This window comes from Centrocercus urophasianus, unplaced genomic scaffold (genome assembly GCF_019232065.1).
Source record: "Centrocercus urophasianus isolate 14NV4802_14NV808 unplaced genomic scaffold, USGS_Curo_1.0 seq_11, whole genome shotgun sequence".
NCBI lineage: Eukaryota > Metazoa > Chordata > Aves > Galliformes > Phasianidae > Centrocercus > Centrocercus urophasianus.
In genome coordinates this window covers 87599460-87607392 of record NW_024884253.1, presented here as the reverse complement: position 1 = coordinate 87607392, position 7933 = coordinate 87599460, and the positions used below count along the sequence as shown (strand labels likewise).

General features: G+C 41.4%; 1 long non-coding RNA gene across 1 annotated transcript in view; it reads right to left on the bottom strand.

The window, feature by feature from the left end:
• Positions 1-2166: 2166 nt before the first annotated feature.
• Positions 2167-7933, bottom strand: part of LOC122155132 — a 93825-nt gene continuing 88058 nt past the window's right edge. Inside the window, exon 3 of the long non-coding RNA XR_006167152.1 lies at positions 2167-4709. This is a non-coding gene — a long non-coding RNA (uncharacterized LOC122155132). The remainder of the gene's footprint in view (positions 4710-7933) is intronic.

Below are 7933 nucleotides of genomic sequence, written 5' to 3'. Positions count from 1 at the left end.
TCCTGGTAGGCATGGGAACTGAGATGGGTTGCATTATTCTTGTACCACACCAATGTTCCATGACCATCCAAAAGGAATGCAGCAGCCTAGCCCACCCCTACAAACAGCCCATCTTTTTCTCCTTAGTTAACACACATTTTAACAGCTTGCAAAAGGTAGCAGCAGAGTAACTTCAAACTCTATTGACATGTTTGGGTAGTAAGAATAATTTTATTCCAGCATGAAATTACAGGAAGTTTCCAACAAAGCTGCTGAGCACATTTTCATTGCATCCCACAGGTCATTGAGCTAGGACAGCCCCAAAGATGTGCCCCAGAGAGGCCACAGGATGCAACAGGAGTGGAAGGTGCTCATCACTATCTCTTAATTTTGGACACAAATTTTTCTTTTCTTTCCTATGCAGTCCTCCTGTACAAATTAGATGCACTGCTAGTAATATAAACAGCTGTTCTTCAAGGCATATATCTGTGTGCACAGCCACATGTCTTCTAAATTTTATCCGTTTCTTCTGTCCCTTCCCTCTACCTTAAATATTCAGGTTATAAAACTATAATGCATCTGAGGTTCAAACTTTTTTCTTTTTTTCTTTTACATTCTATATGTCAATACTTCTAGAACCATTTATATTTGAGATTATAAATATTTCCAGTTCACAGTTCATCAGCAAAAATGTCATATGCTGCTAGAAGTAACAACTCTGTGGCTTCAATGCCCTGAATTTTCTTGTTCTATGATGTTTTTAATGAAGATCCCAGATGTTAAATATGAGAATCCTACCACAGCATCATGTGTATCTGATGTACTGCTTTAACCTATTGATGCAACATATTCTTTATTGTACAGTACTCACAGTGATGCCATGAAAGTATTTTAATCACTGACAGAGTAATCTTCACTCATGATACTTTTCCCCCTTCTCCAGCTAATTTGCATCAAAAGATTGAGACGTTAACATAACAATAACTAAATTACAGTTAAAAAAAAAATATCTTGGTAAACTCAATCCTGCAGGGTACTGGAAACATCCTCTGAAAGGCTGAGGCTTCCAGCTCTTATCAAAGTCAATGAGAACTGCAGGTGCTCTGCAGCTTGCAGAATTGATCTCTTTCATATTATCAGTTACCAGCTGTTATCTAATATGTATTGTATTGTATGAAAAAAGAGCTATTTTCTGTGTTCATTGTGGTGAGAATCATTAAGGAGATTTACTTGTCAGACTTCACACATCACGAAATCACTTCTGTATGAAAAAAAAAAAAAAAAAATTATCCCACCAAAAAAATTGTTGTATCTGCTTTCTGCATTAGCTATCAAAGTAATGTTCACATTCCTTTCAAGTATCATTATAACACAGTTTTGCATTAGAAAACAATGAAAACTCCAGCATTATTTCACCAATAACTCCAGCCCACTCCTCAAAGATGCTGAACCCCAGTAATTGAAAGCAGTTTTTCACAACCCAGGGATTATATGCCTAATCTGTTGTGCCTGGATAGAAATGGCTGTCTGTGTGTCATATCCTTTTATTCCTAATCAGATGAGCCATTTTCTCATATTAGATGTACGTGTAAGTGAGTAACCTATAGCTTTCCCTTTCTTTTTACAGGAAGGGAGATGGATGCAAAAAGTGCACAGAATAAGACCTGGTAAAAGCTGGAGGCTGAGCCCTCAGCCACAGCAGTCTTATCTGTGGGTACGTTCCTGTGCCTGGACTAATTTGACAAGGGATGCTTCTCTTTACAGTCTCACCACAGAGCCTCTATGGCCTAAAATCTTTGCATGAAAGCTCCTCAGACCCTTTCCTCAGGACCAACGATTGCTTGCCCCCTAACCTTTAGTAATACATCTCAACACAACAACCACTGCAGCTCAGTTTCATGTGATTTAGGGATTCCCTGGCCAGCACCCCTTCTCCCATCAGCACTGTAACTTCTTCAATAACTAGGCCCAACCACAGCACTATACAGGGGCAGCTATCTGCGTCCCCCGGTCCTCACGAGATCAGAACACCCATTCATGTGTATCTCCCTTTCCAGGTCTGGGGGGAAAAAAAAAACCTGATCTTGCATCATTTCAATAGTAAAGAATGCAATCCCAAAAGACCATAACATGAAGACAAACAAAACTCACCAACCAAACAATTATTTTTTACAATCTCGTGATTTTTAATAAAAGCTCGTAATTCAGAAGGTCCATCTCAGATGCATGATTTAGTAGTGAAGGTTTCAGACTGAGCTCAGCTTCACGGCATCTGAGTGCCTTCTGGCACAGTGTTAAGCAACCTAACTAACATCTGTCATTGTTTTTGTTTTTGTTTTTTTTCTTTTCATGCTCTCTGTCCTTTTTCTGCTTCCTTCCAGGACAGATGTGTAAAAAGTGGAGTGTTTCATTCTGGTTACTTTTAAAGGATGGTGTTATATGAGTCTGTACAAGTAGGGAATGAAACTAAAAGAAAACAAATACAGCACTTTTATTTCAGAGGGAGAAAATGGAAAGGTACACCTTTACATCGACGCATTCAATATGTGCAAACTATCTTCACAAAATCCTAGGTGTGAAGGGCATTAACTATTAAGTGGATAGATTTGGAGGAAAATGGTGACTTCCTCTATGGAATTTGATTAGCTCCAATCCTCTGTTCTCTTGGTGCATCTGAGAGGATGCCCTATCCTTTCTGAGCACTGTGCATCAGTATCACATCTGCTAATGTATCACAGTACCACCATCGTGTTAATACAACCTGCAAATGTCAGAGTGATTCCACAGCTGTAATTCTTGCAGTAATTCCCTCTGGTTTCAGAACTCCCCACTCAGCCCTTACTCAAGCAGAACTTCCCTCGAAGTCAGTAAAAATACAACAACTGATGGGTGTAAAAAAGAAAAAGTAAAAGGCTTGAAAATTTCAGAATTTAGGAAGTTAGTTTATTTGACACTGACTTATTTTTATTCTCTTGCTATTTTTTTTTTTTTTTTTTTTTCCATGATCTACGACTGCTTTGTAAACCTCCCGCCTGCTTTACAAATCATAAACATCAGAAATAGCTGCCGTTATCCACAGGCTGTTTCTGAGGTGATTTTGCTGTGGTCTGCACACACTCCTTAAGAGATTTTCCTCTTCATACTTGATCTGTTGTCTCCCTGTTGAAAATATCACTGACACTGCTGAGGCTAACAAGGTCAAGTGCTTTGAGATGGAAGCCTTTTGTACTGATGAACAGCTGAAGGGTGCGACATATGTTTTAAGGCCCTAGCAGCTGGCTCAGTGGGAGCCTCTTGGGTCTCCTTTAATGATAAATCCAGGCCCTGCTACTTCATCTCAGCATAGAAATAGCAGCATGTTAGCATTCATCCAAAGCCTTGTGTCTGTCATTAACTCAGCCCTTCTACTGTAGTTACATGGCAGAGCACAGCTGACATATCACCTGTCCTCCCACTTCGTAGAACAGGAGGGCAGGTTATGCATCAGTGCAGCATTTAAATGCCATTTGACTGAAAACTACTGATTACTCCACATGTTTTATGTCTCTCTTTTTTAATTTTTCTGAATGCCAGCTGATCACAGTTGTTTCTTCCTCTTTTTAATTTCTGTTCTCTGAGTGTATATATGTAAGTATGAATATGTATAAAGCTTGATAACAGAGTCTTAGAAATTTTGTGAAGCAACACATACAATAGATATAAAACATTTATGCAATTGTCTCCACAGGAACAAATCAGCTCACGGCTGCACAAGGCCTCAAAGGTCCCAACCTCCCATTAAGGCATGTGCTGAAGAACAAAAGGGAATAACAAATTCAGCAATAAATGCTTTGTTGAAAAGTTTTGAAGCCACTGGTCAGGAGGGAGGGAATTTTCCCACTTCTACTACTCCTCTAACAGTTTTCAGTCCTCAACTTTATCCTTTAACAGGTACTTTGGGATCCTTGAGAGTGAAAGGTGCTATATAAATGAGAGATGTATTAATAAAACCCCCAACTGCAGTTCAGCTGCAAATGGGAGCTTCTTCAGCTCAAGGCTGGAGTAATTCTGCTAGGCAACCACAGATGGTGTGACAGATGATCTCAGCAGCCCATCCTTCTATGTTTTTTTTTAGTTTAAATTAAAACAAAAAAAAAATTATAAAGCTGTCTTGGCATGCTACAGATTTCAAGGGCCTTAAGTTCATCTCCAGAGCTAGCTTTGGTCCCTTTACTGCTATTCCTTGTCAGAAAGTTTTATACCTGAATCCAGCTGGGGAAAGAATGTGTATGCTAGACATTTGCTTCCACCTTGCCAGAAATGGCATGGGAGGGAGAGAGGTGAATGGCTGGGATAAATGAATCTCTCTGGCTGGGAACTGGAGCAGACTTGGTATCAAAGAAAGAGTTCAAAACTTCAAGGCTTTTGGTTCTGTCCCATCTAGTTGAATATCCATCCAGCCCATACTAGACTTTCTTCAAGGTGCCAAATACAAGCACTGTGAATATTGATGCCTATATTTCAGTTAAACAGTTGGAAGATGAGGACAATTCCTGTAATGAAGTGACAGGAAGGAAACAGCAGTACAAGAACACAGTGAAGGTCATTTTCTAATTAATACACCAAAAAGTTCTGGTTGTTAGAAACTGGCTTTTGAATCCCAGGCTAACACTGGTTGGTGCATTGTAGTAATACGGAGCAAAAAAATATCAGTTGCTCAAACCCCAGCCATTTTTCTTCAACATTATAACCTAAAATAGATGGAGAAAATAGCAAAAGTTAGAGTGTTTGTGATTATCTACTAACTGAACTGGTTGTGATACCATATTGTTTGTAATAAAGAACACTTTTCTAAAATTATTGAACACCTCTTCATCAAAGTTGACATATTAATTTATCAAGACTGAAATATTACCTCCAACTATATGTCATTTAGTCTCTTGCACATATTTATTTGCTAAGGAAAATTCCCCCTTCCTTAATGCGCATACATTCCATAGTTGAATCACCAAATTAAATGTTATTATATGACTTCTTGTTAGCCACTTTGCATCATCCTTAACACTCTATAAACATATCCTTTGCCCTCTATAAGCAGATAGGAGCAGCTTTGCATGACAAAACATGGTCCTCATGGGGATCTTCAACCACGCCGATGTCTGTTGGAAGGACAACACAACAGGGCACCAGAAATCAAAAAGATTCCTGTAATGCAGTGATGATAAGTTCCTATTTCAAATGGTACAGGAACCCCTGAGAAAAAGTGCTGTGCTGGACCTTGTCCTCACCAGCAAAGAGAGGCCTGTGAGTAACATGAAGCTCAAGAGTAGCTTTGGCTGCAGTGACCACAAAATTGCGTAGTTCGAGATCTTAGGGGTGCCAAAGAGGGTGCACAGCAAGCTTGCTACTCTGGACTTCAGGAGAGCAGCCACAGAACTCTTCAGGGAACTGCTTGGCAAGGTGACATGGGATAAAGTCCTCAAGGGAAGAGGGGCCCAAGAAACCTGGTTAGTATTCAAGAGCCATCTCCTCCAAGCCCAGTAGCGGTGCATTCTGAGAAAGAGGAAGGTAAACAAGAACACCAGGAGGTACCTGTGGATGAACAAGGAGTTCCTGGACTTACTCAAGTGCAAAAAGGAAGTCTATAGGGAGTGGAAGCAAGAACAAGTTACCTGGGTGGACCTCAAAGAAGTCATCCATGTAGACAGGGATCAGGTTACGAAAACTAAAACCCAGACAAAATTAAATCTTGCCAGGGACATACAGGGGAACAAGAAAAAATTATACAGGTGTATCAGTGATAAGAAAGGTTAGGGAAGATGTGGGCTGTCTCTGGAAGGAAATTGGAGACCTGGTCATGAGGGATATGGAGAAAGTTGAGGTGCTCAGTGGCTTCTTTCATAGAATCATAGAATCCTTAGAGCTGGAAGAGACCTTTAAAGATCATCTCGGCCAATGCTCCTGCAGTGAACAGGGACATCCACAGCTAGATCAGATCGCTCAGAGCCTGGCTTTGAAAGCCTTCAGGGACAGGGCTTCCATCATATCTCTGGGCAACCTGTTCCAAGGCCTCACCACCCTCACTGTAAAAGATTTTTTCCTTATATCCAAGCTAAATCTATCCCTTTTAATTTTCAAACCATTTCCCTTTGTCCTATCACCACAGACCCTTCCAAAGAATCTATCCCCTTCCTTCCTGTATCTCCCCTTTAGATACTGAAAAACTGCTCATTTCAGAGCTCTCTCTTCTCCAGGCTGAACAGCCTCAGCTCTTTCAGCCTGTCCTTGTAGGAGAAACGTTCCATCCCTTGGACCATTTTTGTGGCCCTCTTTTGGCTGCACTCCAACAGGTCTATGCCTCTCCTGTACTGAGGACTCCACACTGTACTAGACACAGTCTTTGCTAGCACAGAGTAGAGGGACAGGATCACCTCCCTCTACATGCTGACCACACATCTTTTGATGCAGTCCAGGATGCATATGGCTTTTTGGTCTGTGGGGGCACATTGCTGACTCAGGTCCAGCTAGCCATCCATCAGTACCCCCCGTCCTTTCCAGCAGGGCTGTGCTCAATGTTTTCATTCCCCAGTTTGTATCATAGTGGGTGTTGCCTCTGCCCAGGTGCAAGACTTTGCCCTTGGATTTGTTGAACTTCATGAAGTTTTCCTGGGCCCACTGCTCAAGCCTGCCTAGTTCCCTCTGGATGGCATCCCATCCCTCAGGCATATTGACCGCACCCTACAGCTTGGTGTTATCCACAAACTTGCTGAGGGTGCACTCAACCCCACTGTCAATGTCATTAATGAAGATATTATAGAGTATTAGTCCCTTGGGGGACACTTCTCATCACTGATCTGCATTCAGATATTGAGCCATTGACAACCACACTCTGCTTTTAGTCCTGCAGTCAGTTCTTTGCCTCAGTCTCCACCAGCAAGGGCTTCAGCTTCACTGCTTAAGTTGCAGAAAACAAAACTGTAATGTCCTGCACCCAGGTAAAGGCAATCCCAAGCACAAATACAGGCTGAGCAGAGAATGGCTACCCTGAAGAGAAGGACTTGAGGATGCTGGTTGATGAAACATTTGACAATAACGTGCACTTGCAGCCCAGAAGGCCAACCATATCCTGGGTTGCATCAAGAGAAGTATAATAAGCAGGTCGAGGGAAGTGATTCTGCCCCTCTGCTCTCATGAGACCCCACCAGGACTATTGCATCCAGTTCTATGGCACCCAACACAAGGAGGACATCAAGCTTTTAAAAAAGGACTGGAGGAGGGCCACAGATGGTTGCAGGGCTGGAGCACCTCCCCTACAGAGGCCGGCTGAAAGAACTGGAGCTGTTCAGTCTGGAGAAGAGAAGGCTCCAAAGGGACCTTAGAGCAGACTTCCAGTACCTAAAGGGGGCCTACAGGAAAGGTGGGGAGGGACTTTTCATAAGGGCATGTAGTAACAAGACAAGGAGATATGGTTTTAAACAGGAAGAGGATAGATTTAGACTAGATATTAGAAGAAATTATTTATTGTGAGGGTGGTGAGATGCTGGTTGCTCAGAGAGGTTGTGGATGTCCTTCCCTAGAAGAATTCAAAGCCAGGCTGGGTGGGGCTTTGAGCAACCTGAACTAGTGGGAGGTGTCTCTGCCCGTAGCAGAGGGGTTAGAACTAGATGATCTTAAACATCCCTTCCAACCCAAACTATTTTATTATTCTATTACTCTTTTTTTTCTTTCTTTTTTTTTTTTTTTTAAATGTTAGCACTTTTATTGAGATAATTCTTAAAGCAGAAATCAAGATCTAATTCCCAAACGTGAAAGTAAATTTGTTTGCTCTTAAAAGCCAGGCTTTCTAGCGTTCTGGGTATGTTGAAAATGCTTATTTTTCACTCATTTAAACCAGAGAATAAAAATGATGATGCCAATAAATTGATCGATGTGCTGTCTAAACTTGGCTTATTTGGCCTAAAGCACTTGAAATTAA